We start from the raw sequence: 18,294 nt of genomic DNA on the forward strand, positions 1-18,294 counted from the left end.
TGTTCCTTCAATGCTATAAAAATACCTAATACTGTAATGTTTAATAACACGGGCATTACAGAATACATACTTTAAATAGCAACAGTGGTATGAGCCAAGAAAACAATTTGATAATACCCTAGGCCTCCAATATCTCTTTTAATCTGAAATAATTTTTCTAAGGCTGGTTTAAATAAACCTTAAGAGTACTCCAGTTAGCTTTATCTTCTCATAATGATTTTGTAGGCATAGTTGTATTACGGAAGATGGCAAGTCCCCAGTAAAGTGCAGATGGCATGAGGGACGCTGGACCTCCAGTGACAGATCTTCCATTGCATACACTCTGCCTTTTCATCACTCACACACAACTTAAAAGGCTGGCCAGAAGTGTCTCTGCATTGCATTTATGACAGTCGCCATCATCATTTTCTTTACTAGGCAACAAGGATAACCTTCGGTCCTTGTGCAAGTATACGTGGTCTTAGGGGTAGGAGACTCCAACCTGGTCACCTGGCCTAACAAATGTAACTGGTTCTGTACCTGCACACCTTGCATGGTTTTGAATCAGGGCAAACAGACCAGCAAAATACAGCACACAACCAAATCTATCCCCCGCGGAAAGAAGGTGCCAGGAGGAGGCAGAATGGGGCTAGCAATGTACATCTGCATTACCTGAAAGATTTTCTTCCACAAGAGTGACCACATTGCCCACATGTGGCTTTATCTTCAGTCTGATGTGGTGATTTGTAAGAGCAGTCAGTCCATAGATCTGACCACTCATTAGCACCATAGGTAGGCCTGTTCTGAGCTTTAAGTGTGTGTATCCCATCATGATGGTAAACTAGGGTAAAATATAGTACTTTTTTTCTTGCGCAAAAAGTAAGAAAACTACTGAAAAGTAATTGAGCTTTTAGACATGTTTGTGAGTGGAGGACAGGGAGGAAGATTTCGGCTTGAAAACTGAATTGTGCATTTAGCAGTTAAAATGACACACCAGAGCAAACTGGAGTCCCTAACCGCAAATATTTTCACCACTTACGTCCATCTTTTGGCATAGTTCTTTTTTCTGTGCTCAGAAAAAGCCCCACCAAATAACAAAACCAGCCCACAACCAAACTCTTTCTTGTTGGTCAGCAATTTCATTTCTCCATAATAGAAATGAAACCCTAAGAAGGGCGGCATCAAGGTAAAAAGGAAGAGACATTAACTTCACGGGGAGTAACAGGAAAATCTTAACAGCTGAACATCGACACTGACATTGCAAAAGATGAGTGCAATGCACTGAAGGACAGGTAGGGTGATTTGAGCCAGATGCAGCTTTTTTCATGGTCACTTCCAGATGCAGCTCTTCAGGAGAGAAGCAGCAATTCTGCACTCCAACGCTATTGTAATCGATGACTAGATATTCAGCAGGACGATTCCTTTCTGGTTTCATAAAAGTGCATCTGGGGAAGTGACCAAATGTGACTGGCATGTGATTACTGCCTTCAGCTCTCCGACAGTCCATGAGGACTTGCACTAGGCCTAAGGACTTTCAAACTCCAAATTTGAATTTACAAGAGCTATCCATTTCATCATTTGTCCTAAGCATCTATCTGCTCCAGGCTGTGGTATGGATCTAAACCACGCAGTAATCAAACCTGGAGGTTTGGTTATTAGCTACGTATCTGTGTGGAGAGTTTGGACTTTCACCAGTTGCAATGATAGTACTGTTGGCAGGTGATGCCATGGGAGGTGGGAATGAAGGAATTCAAATTAACTGAGATTGGAGTTAAAATAAACCGTAAGGTAGCTCCAAATGTGCTAGTTCTTGTAAATTCATTCCAGTCCTATGTGACCTTAGTGACCACTTACTCACACTTTACAACTGAACCTTCTCCCACATCATGCACTGTATGGCAGTCTTGTGTGACAACCTAGTTTAGGTAGATAATTTGTTCAGGGCTTTTGACATTGCCTTATATTTCCCCAGTTTTCCAAGGACACAGCTTCCAGGGTTTTATGTCAATTGTAATGAAAATAAAAGCTGGAAAATGGCAGCATGTGAGGCACAAGGAAAATTGTGTTCTCATGTTTCAGTGCCATGCATTTCCCCTCAGCTCTTCATTTGTAGTTGAAGGGTTTTCACTGAAAAGTTACCTTACATCAGCTGTTCAAGAAATTTCAGGACAATTTAAAAAAAAAAATAATTAGTAGTAGCTAGTTATGCCAGTCAAGTGAGTGCTGGCAAGAAACTGGAGCGAGACCAGTGGTCCAGCTAGCCAACAATCTGCCATAAGCAACGGCAAAAGGTGCTGCGGCTTAGGGAGTACACACTCATCTAAGCACCCCCAGTGGTACTTTCTTTTTCCACCTTCTACGCATAGCACCAGCAAGGGCCCAGGGTGCCCGCTCCCTAGTGGAAAAGCAGCTCTTTGCCTTTAGTAGCAAGGCCAATGGAAATGACTGCCCGAGCATATGGAAAGGCAGGATTTTGTTAGCCAGCGATGAGAGAGCTCAGCGGTACTCTGCCCAGACACTGCCAAAAGGATCGCCTTTCCCCTAGCGCCTGCCTAGAACCCTACGACAGGACGCCCCCATTCCCTCATGTTCATCTCTCTGTGACCGCGCTTGTCTCAGTGGGAAGAGCGGTGCCCTGGAAGCGGCTTGGCAGCCCCGCACCGCGCAGCTCTGCCCAGCTCAACACCCCTCTCAAAATGGCGCTCGCCGCCCTCGCCTCAGCGTTACCGCGCCACTCCCCGCGTGCGCGGGGGGGGGCGGGGGGGAGCGGGGAGAGCCGGCGGCCGAGCGCCTCGCCGTCCTCGGGCGGGGGAGGGGAGCACGCACACACGTGAGCCCATGGACCACCCGGCAGCTCCCCGGCGGTTGCTGTATCCTGCTATCGCATTGGCTGCCTTGTGAACCTTTCACCTTTTACCCGTCTTTCGCCGCCAATCGCCTGGTTCCTCTCATAGCGTGGGGATGTGGAGCGTGTAAACTGCGCAGGGTGGAATTCTCGGAGCGGGCTTGCGTCGCGTGCGTGGGGCGGCCCCCGTTGGTACGGGCGGGAGGGGGGGGGAGGCGCTCCGTTTGCGTAGGGCCGGCAGCGCAGGGGGAAGGGAGGGGGAGGAGGCTGTCCCGGGCCCAGGTGAATGGAGGAACCTGACAGTTGGGGGGAGTGAGGCGGCGGCGGCACAATGAGACGCGGCCTGTAGTAGGGGGAAGCGCCGGGCCAGGTCCCATCCGAGCAGGTAGGAGATGGCGGCCCGGGCGCGCCTGCCTCTCGCCCCGGGAGCTGCATGGCGGCCGAGCACGAGTGTCGGAGCCCGCCGCCCGCGCCGGCTTGAGCCCCCGCAGCCCCGGCGCCGCCGCCGAGACGGGCGGCATGGCGGTGGTAGCTCCCTCCCGCCGCTGGGGCCCGTTTAGTTCTGCCCCGCCTGCGGTCCCAGCGGCCGTCCCTGACCCCGCGGCTCCGGGGGCCGCCGGCACCGACCTCCGGGCCCCAGCATCGGCCTCGGCAACTTCCCGCGGGCCCCGCCGCCGGCAGAGCCAGGGCCCGCACGGCGGGGGGGCCGCGCTCCGGCCCCTCGGCTTTGTCTCCTCCGGCTCCGCGCCCCCCGGGCGGCCGCGCTGGAGGCCTGCGAGTGGGCGCTGGGCGGGCCGCGCTGCGCCTCCCGGGGCCGGGGGCCTCGGGAGCCCCTCAGCCGGGGCGTGAGGGGCTCGGGGACAGCAGCGTCGGGCAGTGAAGAGTCCCCGCTCTGAAGCGCTGATGTTGAAGGCGGTATATGAAACTCCTGGCGCTTCTCTCGGCTCGCTTTCCGTCCTCTTCCAGTTTAAGTGAAGGCAGCGCATGGAGCGAAAGAGCGCAGTGGCAGCGTGATTAAGGGAGACCTTGTGCTGTGCGGCCTTATGTTGAAAAACAAAAGGTTAAAGAGACCAATATTTATGCAGTGGGGTTTGTTACTGTGTTAGGTAATCTGAAAGAACCCGAATGGGTGGGAAATGGATTGAAATCGATTGAAAGTGACATCTGAAAAAGAGGGGAGTTTCTTGTGTACTAGCACTAACCAGAAATTACTAATTGTAAAAAATGAATCTCTTAGTAGTGCAGTTACAGTTAACTTCAACTGCTAAAAGTCTGGAGGATGTTCGGCACTTCAGATGATCAGTTATGAGTATTTTTGATGTTTAGGTTTTGAACTCCCAAGTTTTGTGGTGGGCTCAGGTAGTGAAAGTGTATAGATTGGGAGGTGATTACTACGATTAGAGTAACAAAACAAAATGAATTTACGTTGCAAACAGTCATTTTACGCTGTGTTTTACTATGTTTTATGCTTTTTTTTTTTAAATGTAGTAAGTCATTTTGGATACTCTATTTAAAGTGCAAACAGCATGTGTATATATTCAGTGGGTTGGGTGGTGCTTGCTTTAACAAGCTGATAAAGACACAAGCTGAAATTGATTTCTGTTATGCCATAATTCTTCTACATCCCTAAGAGAGTCTGTCTTTCCCATTGTCTGTCTATAAGATATGTAGTAGTCTATTTAAAAGCTTTGACGATGCTACTAGAAGTTTTCAGCTGGAAGGTGCTTTTATGTGTATAATCACTGGATTGTTATTTTATTATTTATTAATCCATAGGATTATAAAATATGTATATTTTATTCAGAAGTGCTGAACTCTGGCTTGGCTACTGCAGTTCATGAAAGCACCTTGGTGATACCATTCTGTGAATGTGGCAGCTTGGTACTTGGCAGTCAAAAAATGAGTAATGCTCTAATTAATAATTAATTGAGAAGAAAATTACATCAATATACTATTGTATAAATCTTTTCTGGGACTACTAAATACATTTTGAGTATTTTCCGTTTATCTCTCTACTGCTTTAAAAAGGTTGTATTAGACTAAGAGAGAGGTAGATTGGAAATTGACTAAGGCTTTTCACCCAGAGGAAAGAGATACCAGTGGAGGGATCAGACATTACGAAACTTAAGAGTCATGAAGAAAGTAGTTAGGTAGCTGGTTTCAGGTGTTTCCCTGGTTTTGAAGGATTTCTGTATTCTACAGATTCAAAACAAATTAGATACTTCTTTGCACCATGTATAACTGAAAGACATGGTGCAGCAGCGTGTTGGGAATGCCACAGTTCTACGAGGAAGTTGAAACAATTTGTAGGGAAAATCATCGGAGACCATCAGACACAAGAGTATCTTCTCAGACTCGGCAATTATCAAGGTGACTGGTCAGTGGAAGGTGTACCTGCTTCCCCTGCTGTTATACTCATTCATACATATCCTCCATTGGTTGGTGGTAGAGGAAGCAAATAAGCTAGAGAACTATTTTGCCTGACATGGGACTACACTAAGGTTTTTATAGAAGTTATGCTTTTTTTGAGAAGTACCTTGATCGTTTGTACCCTATAAGAAGAAAAAAAGCAGAACCTGTGATTCAGAAAAACTGTTGTCATGGGTTTTATATACTCCATAGAAGTTTCTTATTCCCCACTTGAAAAATTTGTAAAATAAGTTTTGGTTTTTCAGGACATAGTTTGCACAAAGTTGCTTCAGCATAGCTGGTTAGAGTATCACTACTTCACCCGTGTTGAATTTCAGTATGAACTGATTAAATGTGTATTGGTGTGTAACTGAGTGCAAATTACTGGCAAAACCAAATACAGAACCATGCATATCCCTCTTAGAAAAGCAAGGAGCCATTTATTAAAATGGATGTGGTAAACTTGGAGTTGAAATACGCTGATGTATCTTTAGATAAGCTGTAGAATATGATAGCAAGAGTTCAAGAATTATTTTTTTTCTAAAGGATTGTACACTTTATGGATGATGAGCATTATACTAAGTGCTAAGACTACAGAAGAGAGTTTTATTTCAAGGCATGATCTAGTCTATCAGGCAGCAGGTACAACATCAAAACAGTCTTTGAGATAGGTTGTTCCATTCTTCCGTAATGCTCTGTGAGGACGTCCAGGGGTTTTTTCCCCTCACATAGGTGGTACAAACCAGAGAGTATACTGAGCTTGACAGAGTAGCAAGAACTGGCAGAATAGCAAGATGGTTCCTATGTCCTAATGCTTAGCTGTATAACCACTGCCCATATGTATTGCATCACCTTCATATGTACAACAGTAATTTCTTCAGACTGATAGCACAGAAGTTTGATTTATTTTTTTCCCCCCCAGAAAGTGACTCCCTTAAAGAAAAAAATATAATTGTAGTGTTGTTAAGAACAGGAGCTTGTATATAATTGTGTGCAGTATGCTTTTAGAACACACTACCTTAAAGGCTAAGAATAACTGGAGTAGAGGAGAAAGCATGATCTTTCTTTAAACCAGTCTTTCATGACTTCCATATGTATTGTGGTAAACCAGGAGAGAAGAAACCTGATACACAGTGAAAAGTTCGTTTTTTTAGCTGAAGTTAACTTCAGTCTTTGGTTGGGATTTTAAGGTTCAGTGTTCAAACTGTGTTGATCATTTAGGGGGGCAGTGGATGTAGGAATGTAGTTAAAATAATCATTATAAAAGACTTAATCCACAAGACAAAGCAATGCTCACTTTAATGTATACCATGATACTATATTAGGTGAACTCCTGGGTTTGGTAGTTCTTGCATGCCTTACCTAGTAATGTCATAATTTTTCAAGTTTGAACGTGGAGCAGTGTATCTCAAATCTGCCCGTTATTTCTGCTCTATATTGCAGACTGCATTACTTACGTAAATTTTCCCTGACATCTGTCACCTTCAAATTCCTGCACCTTTTGGAGTCATGGAGCAGAGAACTGAAACTAGTATCAAGGAATTTACTTGCATTGTTACACAGCTGAAGATGTTGAAATCCTCTTCTCTGTTGGGAAGAGAAGGAAGAGCGATATTCCTCCAGCTTCTCCTTGCATAAATACACCTGGATCCAAGAGACTTTAGTATTGCTTGTTGTGGCTTTTACTTAAGTGCAACACATTCATGAATCTGTGATCCTGTTTTGGTTGGCACAGGTGGCATGATCAGTTTCTGCCCATGTTTTGCATCTTCTGTTGTTACCCTTCATAAAGGATCAGTTCCTTTGGGTTCACTGAATAAGTGTGCATTTGTGGCTGGGATGCAGCAGGGTGACTGCTGACTTGAGGGATTGGGTGCTGGAAACAAGAGGTGGTCAAGTTGGGACGGTTTTAGCTGTCATTGGGATTTTTTTGTTTTGTTTTACATTGCTCATCAGTATCCTAGTGTTTTTTCGTTTGTACAAAAAAAACCCAAACCACCAAAACCCAAAAAAAACCCCCAAACCCCTTACTGTTAATTTTTAAAATGTGGTTTCCGCTACCTTTCTCCTCTTTTGGAATCTGATTCCTGGTAAGTCATCAAGGCATGTAGCAGCCTTTTCCTCAGCAGAGATGCTAAAAAATAGTTGGGTAGTGGTAAAAAAAAAAAAAAAAGTTGGTCTCCTTGAAAGTTGAAGAACTTAAGATATTTTTTTAAAAAATCTTTTGGTTTTGAAAACTGACTTGGAGTTTTAGACCTGGCCACTTACTGATGGCATAAATCTCCTTTCCTTAGGAAGTGAGGCAAGTACAGCTTGCTTTTAAAAGTTAATTTGTTTGACTCCATTGAGATGGCTTGGCTATGCAGCAAGCATGTCTGGGCTGGCTAACTTTGCAATTTATGTTTCTCTTTTGTTTGTGATGTCTACTTTGTTTCTGATCTAGCTCCAGGTTTCTTACAGGTTTCTTGCAACTCTTAGTGGCTTTTTATGGTGACTTTGGCTCTGTATTTTCTTGTTCAAGGAGAAATGAACAAGGTTTACCTATCTAAAGGTGAAGTTGCTTCACAGTTGATAGTAAAAACTTCTAGAGGTAATCTAGTGGTTAGGCCATTGTCTAGGATTCAGAAGGCCTAACTTCTCTCACTGACTGAGATTTGGCAAGTTAATTCAGGTATCTCTCTTTTCACCCCTTCAAGTGTAACATCTGAATGCCTAAGTCAAAGACAGTTTTCCAATGTTTATATTCTGCCTCTGTATGTTAAGGCATTTGGTTTAGATGTATTTAAGCTGACTTACTAATTGTGGCTTTATGAATTCATAATGTTCGCTGATCATATTGAATCATCTTTAATCGGATTATTAGTGCTTGGGATCAATCTCAAGTAACACTTTTAGTTCCTCACTTAAGCTTTGTGTTTATGAACAGACAAACCTGTCTGCCTTGCTACGTTTGTAGGCAATGCCTAGTAGGTTTTCATTTTCGCAAGAGGGCTTGAAATGAAAGAAAGTGTTTACAATACAACTGAAAGCTTTGGCCTCCCATTTTTTCCAGTGACCCACAACCTTTTGTCATCTTTACACTAAAGTTAAATGCCTATATTGCCAATTTGCTATGTAAAGTTATTAAGAAGTGATACAAGATCCGTGAAAAATGTTGGGAAAGCAAGAGGTGCCCTCCCATCCTCCTCAGTTACTGAAGATGATTTTTTGTTACTCTTGCTAACATAGTGCTGTCTCTATGAGCTTGGAGGCTTTAGAAACCCCAATTAACTGTTGGAGGTAGAGAGTGGGCAAAAAGAAAAAACATTTGAACCTCTGTTTCTGCTGTATATTATATGAGTCCCCAGGAAGATGTGTGTGTATTCTTCATTTATTCTTCTTGCTACTTAGCTTTCCTGTTTCTGTGAGGCAAAATAAGAGGAAAAATTACCCTAGGAAATCAGTTTTTTCTGTCAGTGTAGTGAACAGCCAGCATGAACGGCAGAGACTATAAGAGGAAAGTGACAGAAGCATGTTACTAAGCCATGGGATCATCCTCTTCTCTCCTCTCTTCCTCATTATTTCCACAGTTACTGTAAGCAAATTATGCATTTTCTGTTAGCTTATGAAAATTAAACAAAATCCTATGGACTACCTTACACTTTTTTACTACTTGTAAAAAAAGTGTGCAGGGGAAGGTTTTTTTTCATTATTTCCAAAAAATATTGAGCTCTGTCAATATCAGCCTCCTGAGTTGACTGGCTGACTCTAAAAAGCATAGCAAGCTGTAATTGATGGGGCAAGATGCAGCTGTCTGTATACTTTAAAAGATTACAAATGAAAAATTAAGAAATGTATATCCAGGTGTTCAAGTCCATAGGTTCATATGCTGAATAGATCAGTTGATTTGCTTACTGTGTAATCAGAAAGGCTACAATTTAGTAAAATCTTCCTCTGAAGAAGTGTGGGTATACCATTTACTGGGGATTTGAGAGGAAAGAATTTGAGCTGTCACACGTGACAGAGCTCTGGAGGAGGAGGTGTAGGTTTTACGAAGGTAATGGGCAACATAGGCCTGCATTTTTACCTTGAAGTAGTTCATTGAAAAAGGACTGGAAGAATGCCAAAAACGTTTATGAACTCCCTGGGTTTTGAAAGACATATGATCACCTTCCAGGAGATGAGTAATTTTCCCTATGGTAATCTTTGCATAGTTAATGCTCTGCAGTTTAGAAGTTGAGAAGTGAAACCTGCTTTGATTAATACTAAATTGTCTGGAAAATGGTCTTCTCAAGACTACGTGTTGCCTAAACTGAATAGAAGGTGGGTTTTCAGTGGCAGAATTCATGATTTGTTAAAACTGTCTGCTGACTGGTTGGTATTGCAGTGGATGAGGGTCTACAAGGAATTACTGGATGATTTTAGGGCATGTAGTGACTGGCATAATGATGAAGCAGGTGCTGATTTCTGGCAAGCAGTTTGAGTAGCATGCCAATAATGCTACTAATGTATACGTTGACTGCCAACTACTAACACTTGTTAAAATCTTTTAATGGTTCATCCCGTTGTTTCTATCTGCTGCCACTAGATGTTTCACAGAATGGTTTCTTTTTGCAACATTCAAGTAATTTTGGACTAGACAGTACGAAGTTTTGCTTCTGGAATTTTTAGGTTTATTATCATTAGTGTAACACAGTTCAGCAACAGTTGGCAATAGAGAAGCTGGTGTCTGGTTTTGAGTGAGTCAAAAACCTGCTGAATCCAGTTTGCTTGTTTTCTTAATGTGGGCAGTGTAGTGGCTGTCAAAATGGATGACAACTGTCTCCTCATGCCAGTTCTAATACTCATCTGATCCCTATCAACTACTTAATTCAGCTTGCTGAACCAGCAGAAAACTTGCCTAGGTCAAGAAAAATCACTTGGTTAGTGTGCTGAACTGTTTTTCTTCCAAAAAGTCAAGACAAATGTCAAAGCTGTTTAGAGGAGGGAAGGAGCAGTGAAGAGTGGGGTTGCTTCATCTAGTGCTAGATTGCCATGGGATTGGATCAGCAGTCTCATGAAATCTAATCCCAAAATACTACTTCCCATTTGATTATCTTTATGAATATTGATTTATCTTCTTGCCTATTAATATATTTTTTCATGTTTTTCTCAAACTTCTAGTTTTTCACTTATTGTTAATAGCTGCTTTTATAAATGTGTGTTACTACAGTAATATTTTGGTTTTGTATATGAAAATTGGCTGTGGCAAGTCCAGGGTATGAACCAAAGTGGGGGGAAGCTTTTGGTGTGTTATGAAAATGAAATAAAAATGCAATTTGATGTAACTACTTTTCTTTAGTGAATACTATTCTGAGGTTTTAACAGCTTTTTAACAAAGGTAACAACCATCAGATAGTGCATCTGACTTAGACTAGCTATTAGCTTGGGAAATTCAGATCCAAAGCTGTATCTGGTTTAAAACCTCTCATTTTTATCTAGTGGTAGTTTGTAGTCATGACCCCATAATTAGGGAGTTGTGCTTAAGAACCAGCTTAAAACTTTACGACAACTTTTCCAGTTTTCCTCAAACTTAGTGATTATATATTCTGAGATAGTAATATAATCAAATACAAATCAAAACCTGATAGCCTAAAAAGCTTATGGTTTTCTCTCTCCAGTTTTCCATTCTTCTGAAAGTGATGGGGCATTTGTTTTGTTGGTAATTGTATGTTCAAGTTCTCAGGTACACTTTGAGTAGCTTTAAAAGCTCTTGAAAGCAGTGGTTAGGCTTCAGTGATAGAAGGGCAAATCATTGCCCTGATGTAAAAAAAACCAAAGAAACAAACCCCCAGAAATCAAACAAAGTGTTGGTCTGTCTGTGCCCTGTCCTGTCCCCCCTGAAACAACTCAAAACAAAATCGAACTACGCAGTCTGTTTACCACCAACATGGTACAGATTTGTAATCCTCGACTTGAAATCAAAGCTTTAGGACCCCACAGTACCCATAACAGAAGTCTTATAAAAAATTATGTGGAAAGTTCAAAAGTAACAAGTTAGACTAGTTGAGTGAGGCAAGTTACCTTTGTGAATCAGGAAAACTTTCTGATTTTTCTTTTTTTCCCCAACTTGAGGAAGGTTTTGTTTTCCCCACCCCATACATATGCCTTCAGAGTACAACTGGTGGTAGGGTTAGGCTATACTAATTTTCCAGGCCATGTGGTGTTTTTTTTTTCTCAATAGGCTAAGCTCAGTTTTATGGTGAAAATTGTCTGCAGTTTTTGTTAAAACAAGTAACAGTATGGTGATGGTACAGCTAAGATACATTAAATCTTTGAGTAGGAATATCTAAACTGTAAACAATGTACCTTTCAGTGTTAGGAGTTCAGCATTTAAAAGTGTGGGCTAGATTTTTGTATCCCATTGGATTTATAGGATAAGTGATATTTGCAAGTTTCAATTTACAGGCATACTTTTAAGAATATTAGTTGATTTTTATGTAATTTTCATGTGAAATACTAGCCAGCAGTATTTGCCATTGATACTGTGATAGTGGGTTAATGAAAAAGACTAAAGTAGAAAAGTTTAATATAAAATATTCATATTATTTAAAAGTTTGCATTCTAATTAGGGGATATATGATCATGGAGGTACTACTCGAAACAGTACATCCTTTTTCCTGTTAGGCATCTGAGGTGCATAGACTGTATCTGGGGCTGTATGCATTTTAGATAGCATTTCTGCTAGAAAGAAAATACCTTTGTGGAATTTGTTGTTAAGCTTTATTGGTGCAAGTGTTTCAGAAGCTGTATGATGAAGTAGATTAAGGAGACTAATTCATCTAAGAAACAGTTTTATTGTGTGTGATTTCTTTACTTTGTTATGGTCTGTCTCTAGATGGGGTCACAAATTACCTGGGAACATTTGTGCCAGCGTAAGAGAGGGTTGGAGGCAGCACGTAAGTTGAACAGTGAGTAAGTGGTGGTCTTGTGTGTATAGTAGTGCCATATTAAAGGCGTGTTAAGCTGTGATCTGAGAGCTTTTTATCATACAGCATTCTGTCTCAATGCTGAATGAAAACAAAAGGAAAGTGATAAAATATAAAGCGACTTTCCTGTATTTTGTCTACACCAGAGAGATCATATTTCTTCAGTGACTATTTTAAAGAAGCTTGACTGTACAGCCAAGCACAAATTTTTATGAGCGTGTTTGAAAGAGCTAAAGTGAAATACCGATCTGGTGAAATTATGGTATGTTAAACCTCTGCATATGTTCTGTGTTTAATCCTACTAGAAGAGGAGTAATAAGGTCACTCTCTTCAGTGACAGCTTGCCCATAAGTGTTTAACGAACTTTTACTTTTTGAATGAACTTCATTGCCTTAGTTGATTAATCTCAGTTTCTCTAAGCTCTTGTCTGTGCAGCAAAGCCAGACTTCTAAAAACAATATACCTCTAAAATTTAATTTCAAAACTATTTTTATATTGCAAGTCTTAAGGGCCTAGACTTACAGCCTGGGATTTTTTTTTTATTTTTATTTTTTCCACCAGTTAGTTTTAGTATGTGTTTGACAGATGCTGAAGTAGTTTGAACTGTAAATTATGAAAATGGCTGGTTCTGAATTAATTATATGCAGTTTTGGAGAAAAGGAAAGTTTTGAGTGTTAGAATTGTATCCTGCCTTCAGTAAGTACATGTCAATTTGGTCTTTAAAATGGTGAAAGCTTACTATGCATTTTTCCAGATAGTACTTTTGATTTTTGTTGTGCAAGAAAGATGTAATTAAAGAGAAGTGAGATCTCCTGTTGCTCAAAGTTGAGAAAGCAATGCTGAGGAAGAAGTGGGAAATCTTTCAAATCTCCATTGAAAGTTAGGCGTGTAATCTGTTTAAATCATTCTGAAAGTCATACCAATCAATTATCTGCCTCTTTTGGCATCTTAGTGCATCTGTTCATGCCTACTCAAATATGTCAGCTCATTAGCTGATAAAAGCAAATGATTAGTCAATGCAATTGAAAGCCAGATGTATTTAAATATTTATTTTGCATAATTTAAAGTTTTATAATTATAACTTTAAGATATGTTTGCACTGAGTTGTAAAATCTTTCCAAATACACCATCATATGCATTATAGGCAGGGGGAATTATTCAATATAGTGGAATATCCTAATTAATAAGCTAAATGATGTAATTACTTGAATGTTAATAATGGCTGTGACACTACCCTCCTAATTAATCAGATGCCTGTATTTGATAGTTGCAAATCAAAGTAATTAATACCAGTATAGAAGCACTTGTTTCTAAAAATACCTACAAAACCAAAATAAGCTTCTAACTGATACGGTTTCTTTTTTTCTTTTATAACTAACCGTTCTATATGTAAGGTTTCCTGGTATAAATCAAGATTAAATTAAGGGGGTTTAATGCCTTCAATTTAATCAGACTTGCTGTATTGGGCTGTTAATAGTGGAATCATTTATCTTAAAATGCTTGATTATTCCCCTGCTTTTTAACCAAATTATTTAGCACCTTAAGGCTTATAGTGAGGTGTTCTATTTTTTTTTTCTTTTAAGCGGAAGTAGCTCTACTGTTCCAAGATGTTGATTGCATTAATGTTTCTCTGATTTGCTTCTATAAATTCTCCTTTCCTTTGATTCCCTCGTAACTGGATTGTATTCTTTGTCATTTAAGTGCTGGCAGTGTTTCTTCTGATCCTTCCTAAAAGGAAGTATGTATTCATTACAGCTGTTCTGCTCTCCATTCCCTTCTGTGCTGCTTCATGGATGTCTTCAGAGAGTCTGGATTTGGTTGGCCTCTGGAGAACTACATAGTCAGTCTGACCTGCTGGAATTGGTCACATTCAGGGTACTGTGAGGATAAATGAGGGCAAGAAAGTACTCATAATCCAGTACTCATCACTAAGTTGAAGTGTTTGCAGCACTTCCCAGATCAGAAGAATGATGTGTTGATAACTGCAAAATTTTGTCATCTCCCACTGTTTTCATGTCAGTTTCAGGATTTCTGCAGAGTGTACCTGCCAGGCTGTCAATTATATATATATATTTTATTTTTTTTCCCCCCCCAGGTCTTAATGTATACAGAGTAGAAGCTTAGGACACCAGCAGAAAGGGGAGCTAGTCCAGGCTTTGCTAATGCAGCTGTCAGAATGGCTGCAGTTTTTCTGAAATCTCAAAACTAAAAAATTGTAAAATCCCTCATTTTTTGCTAATGATTGCTTGACGTTGGCTGCTTAATGTTGCTACAATGAAGCAACCTGTGAATTGTCTGTTATACTTCTGGTAATAAGATGGTATTTTTGGTATAATGATAAGTGGTTTGACAACTTCATGCAAACTCAACTGATGTGGTAAGAACAGGACAGAATTCTTTCGTTTGTTTCGTATTTTCTATCTTTTGATACTACTATTATTTGATAACCAGTGCTGTGGAGCTGGTAATTCCAGGTAAAGCAAAGTTTACAGTGTTATTTTTAGAAAAGGGGCTCTACTAAAACTAGTATACTTTTGTTCTGCCCTGAAAATGGGGTTCACAACTGATTGAATTGCAGCACTGTATTTTAGTGTTACAGAAGAGAAGAACTCCCTTCAGCTGATGGCTGTGGACCAGAATCCTGTAGGTATGTCTGTCTGTCCAGTGTAATTTCGTGTCAGTTACTCAGACACAGTCTGGAATTGAAGGAACCATAGGAATTTCAAGTTGTGCTCAACAGAAGGGCTGATTGGCAGGTGCAGTACTATATCGCTTCTTGAACGCAAACTTGATGTCAGAAACTCTTAATTGTGCCATTCATAGGAATCTTCCTCCTTTAAAACACTTCTCAGCCCTGAGTGGTTTTAGATAATAATGTAGAAAAAGTGGAATTGTTTAGCAATATTACATTATCTTTCCTTCTAACCTGCCTCAATAGTCATTAAATGAGTAATGTCATATGCAGTAAACCACAACTGCTTTGATGTCTGGAACCATCCTTTTGTTTGCATAGCTGGGAATGCTTTTGCTCGTGTGCAGGAGTACCTTTTACTCCACTCTGAGAAATGAAGAGTAATAACTTACCTTGCCCTGCCCCGTGCTCTCCTGCCCTCCCTCCCTTCTTTTTTAATTTATTTAATGATTGCTGTAGTAAAGCAGCTTATTTCAGGTTTTGAAACTTTTTATCATTCATCAAGGAGGAGCAACTTGTATACTTTGTTTTAGCCACATAGTCTGAGTATCCATACTGTATATGTAACGTGCAGTACTAATGTGAAACGTTGGACTAATGCTGCAGTGGACTGAAAAGATTCTAACTGTAATGTAGACTTGGCATTAGGCAGAGATACCTATTAATGTGCATTCGGAGAAATTGCAAGGATGCCTATTTTATCTCCAATTATTCTTGCATTTGTTCTGCTGCTGTAGAAAATGGACAGATTGTTGAATCAGGAATGGGTGTATTTTTTGGTTTGTGTCTATGAATTGAAAGTGTTAGTGTTGCATCATTATTGGAGGTAAGGCACCCTTAATTAATGGGTTATGTCACAACTGTAACATGTTAGGCTGTTTATCTGTTTGACCTCATACTAGCTTTCATAGCTGATCAGAACAAAAAGCTTTCAAAGGAGAAGGAAAAAACATTAGAATTTAAAGTTTCTTAGTCAATGTTAAGACCCCTGTGATCCCACATGTTGCGGAGAGGAGGCTGTTGTGTTTTGTGGATCTTGAGTGTTTTTATTTTTCAAAGTCAATCGTGTTTCCATATTTACTCTTAAATCTAAGACTTCCATTTAAGGCATCTGTTAAAAATAAAGGTTTTTCTTCAGTGATAACTTCAAGTTACATAGTACCAGATTAAGTCCTCAAATGTTGGCAAACTGTTCCAGCTTTCCTTACCTATGGTTCAGGTCTGAAAAGAGACAAAACAAGCATGTCTCATCATATACTGTTATTTTTTGCCACGTTACCTCAGATAGGGACTTAATCTTTCCCATCACTACCTTTTCACAGAGTAAATTCTTGTGTATATATATGAATCAGTTTCCATATCATGTCCGTTCTTGAAGGTCAACAGCACTACAAATAACCCGAGATATGAAAATGCTACATTCTAGCTTTATACTATTAAAATGTATTTATATCATCTCATCAGTTTTGAACCCCATGCAGCATTGCAAATCTATGTGCTTTATGGGACAATATTGAAAAATGAGGATTGATGCATTAAAATAATAAAAAAAATAATTTCTGTGACCTGCTGAAGTCTTATATTTAACTGTAAAGAATGTAAAGGAGTGATTGTTTTCTATTCTAAATGCATATATTTACATGGAGGGAAATGACACTTTATAAAATGCTGTAACTTTTTACTTTGTTGCTCATTGCATTCAGCTAGGTATGTATGATCTAAGGTAGCTGCTTCTGTGCTGAGGCCTGATGCTTCAGTAGGATGTAACAGCCTCTGCCTTAAAGATGGCAGTTCTTTTTAGTTTGACTCAAATAAAAAGTATTAATTACTACTGTTAAGTGAAAAGTTGTTTTAATTTTTGTAAGTAGAAAATTCAGAATACCAGGAAGCGATGTAAAGTGCTTCACAGTGTGCAGTTTTTCAGCATTGGTCTGTTAATGCTGCAGAAACACATTACACTTGTTGTTTTGAGATAATCATCACACAGATAATTAAAGTTGATTCTCAGCTCTTAAAATAAGAAAAGCCTCAACATAAGAGCCTTTTCTGGCTGCTCAGCACAGGAAGTTATTTAGCTGGATATGTAGGTTAAGGTGCGAATAATTTCATTTTTTAATGACCTTTTCCATTTTGGAATCAATTTGGATCATTTTACAATCAGGCACATACATTCTTTTCATGCATTTCATCTTGCTTGAGACCCCTTGCCGACGCTGTTCCTGTTCCAGAGCATTTTCATTTAGACTCTTAGACATTCTTACATGTTTCAGAAAAAAATTGGTGGGCCTGTGGAAGTGTCTTACCACTGATTCAGGTTTTTCTTCAATGACATGAAAGAATCAGTTAAGTGTGTGTGGGGGGGGTGTTTGTTGTTGTTTGTTTGTTTATTTGTTGGGGTCCATTGTTTCCCATCTATCATTTTTCCCCCACATCCTCTGTTACCTCTGGAGGTTGGGTTCTGTGGCATCTGAGCAGCTTTGAATGTCTTCTGGATTTGAGAGCAAAACCAGTCTCTTTATAATACAAATCTTTATGGACTTAATACTGACTTCATCCCAGTTTTACAGCAAGTGAATCCAATCCCAGCAAATTCTTTGCAGGGAGAGAACATGTGCAGACATGTAGTGCAACTTTTGACAAGCCTTTATTTTTTAGGAAGGCTGGTCGAAAGCTACAAAACCCAAAATGTAATTTGAGTAAATAATGTGCTAACCAGTACATAGTACTTCTGTATTTGAAGGCTGCATTAGGATGAGTTAGTTTGCACTGTTAAATACATTATTTTTGGGGATTATTCCTGTCATTTGTACACTGATTCTTGGGTGATACATAAATTGAAATTATGACCAATGATAGGAGACTTGAACTGTCATTTTAAATTTGATGGAAATTCTAGAGAGTGACTTAAACCCCAAGTATCTGCAGGTCTTGCATCACAGAATTGCTGACTTCACAGAAAGCCTTTTGTAATGTAGGACTCTTAATAACTTTGGATGTTCTGGCACAGAAACAGAAAACTGCGGACAGCCCGCTTCTTGGGGAGCTTGACTTTTTGCCACATGGAGAGAAAGGATTTATGTTTATGCAAATAATGGGATTGAAATCCCCACATGAGGTTATATTCATGGGGCAGCTGCTGCTTTTGCTTTTCATAAGCAAGAATAATTGATGCTTTGGAATTGTACTTCCCTCACAGCTTGCTCCCGATTGGGGAAGAGAGAAATCCCTGTCCTGATGTCTGCTTAATTGCCTTCCTGTCAAAAGACATAGGTGCCTGAAAAGCTTGAATATAACCTTTAAATAAACTAAGTAATTACAAGTAAATAATTTGGTACCCAAGTAAAGGACTGAATGATAAATAAATTCACAGATACGGTCAGTTATCATTTCTTGTGATATTGATACAATAATAGTGTGGTTAC

At 40.0% G+C, this 18,294-nt stretch overlaps 1 protein-coding gene across 6 annotated transcripts in view; it reads left to right on the plus strand.

The window, feature by feature from the left end:
- Window positions 1-3,069: 3,069 nt before the first annotated feature.
- Window positions 3,070-18,294, plus strand: part of DICER1 (dicer 1, ribonuclease III) — a 66,762-nt gene continuing 51,537 nt past the window's right edge. For 3 of the 6 annotated variants that reach the window (XM_055715131.1, XM_055715132.1, XM_055715136.1), the window contains exon 1: window positions 3,073-3,209. The gene's annotated coding sequence lies outside the window, so the exon portion shown is untranslated. Of the gene's footprint in view, window positions 3,210-12,089; window positions 12,151-12,178; window positions 14,828-18,294 lie in introns of those variants that run through there. The other 3 variants (XM_055715135.1, XM_055715133.1, XM_005438863.4) reach the window with 3 other exon arrangements.

This window comes from Falco cherrug, chromosome 7 (genome assembly GCF_023634085.1).
Source record: "Falco cherrug isolate bFalChe1 chromosome 7, bFalChe1.pri, whole genome shotgun sequence".
NCBI lineage: Eukaryota > Metazoa > Chordata > Aves > Falconiformes > Falconidae > Falco > Falco cherrug.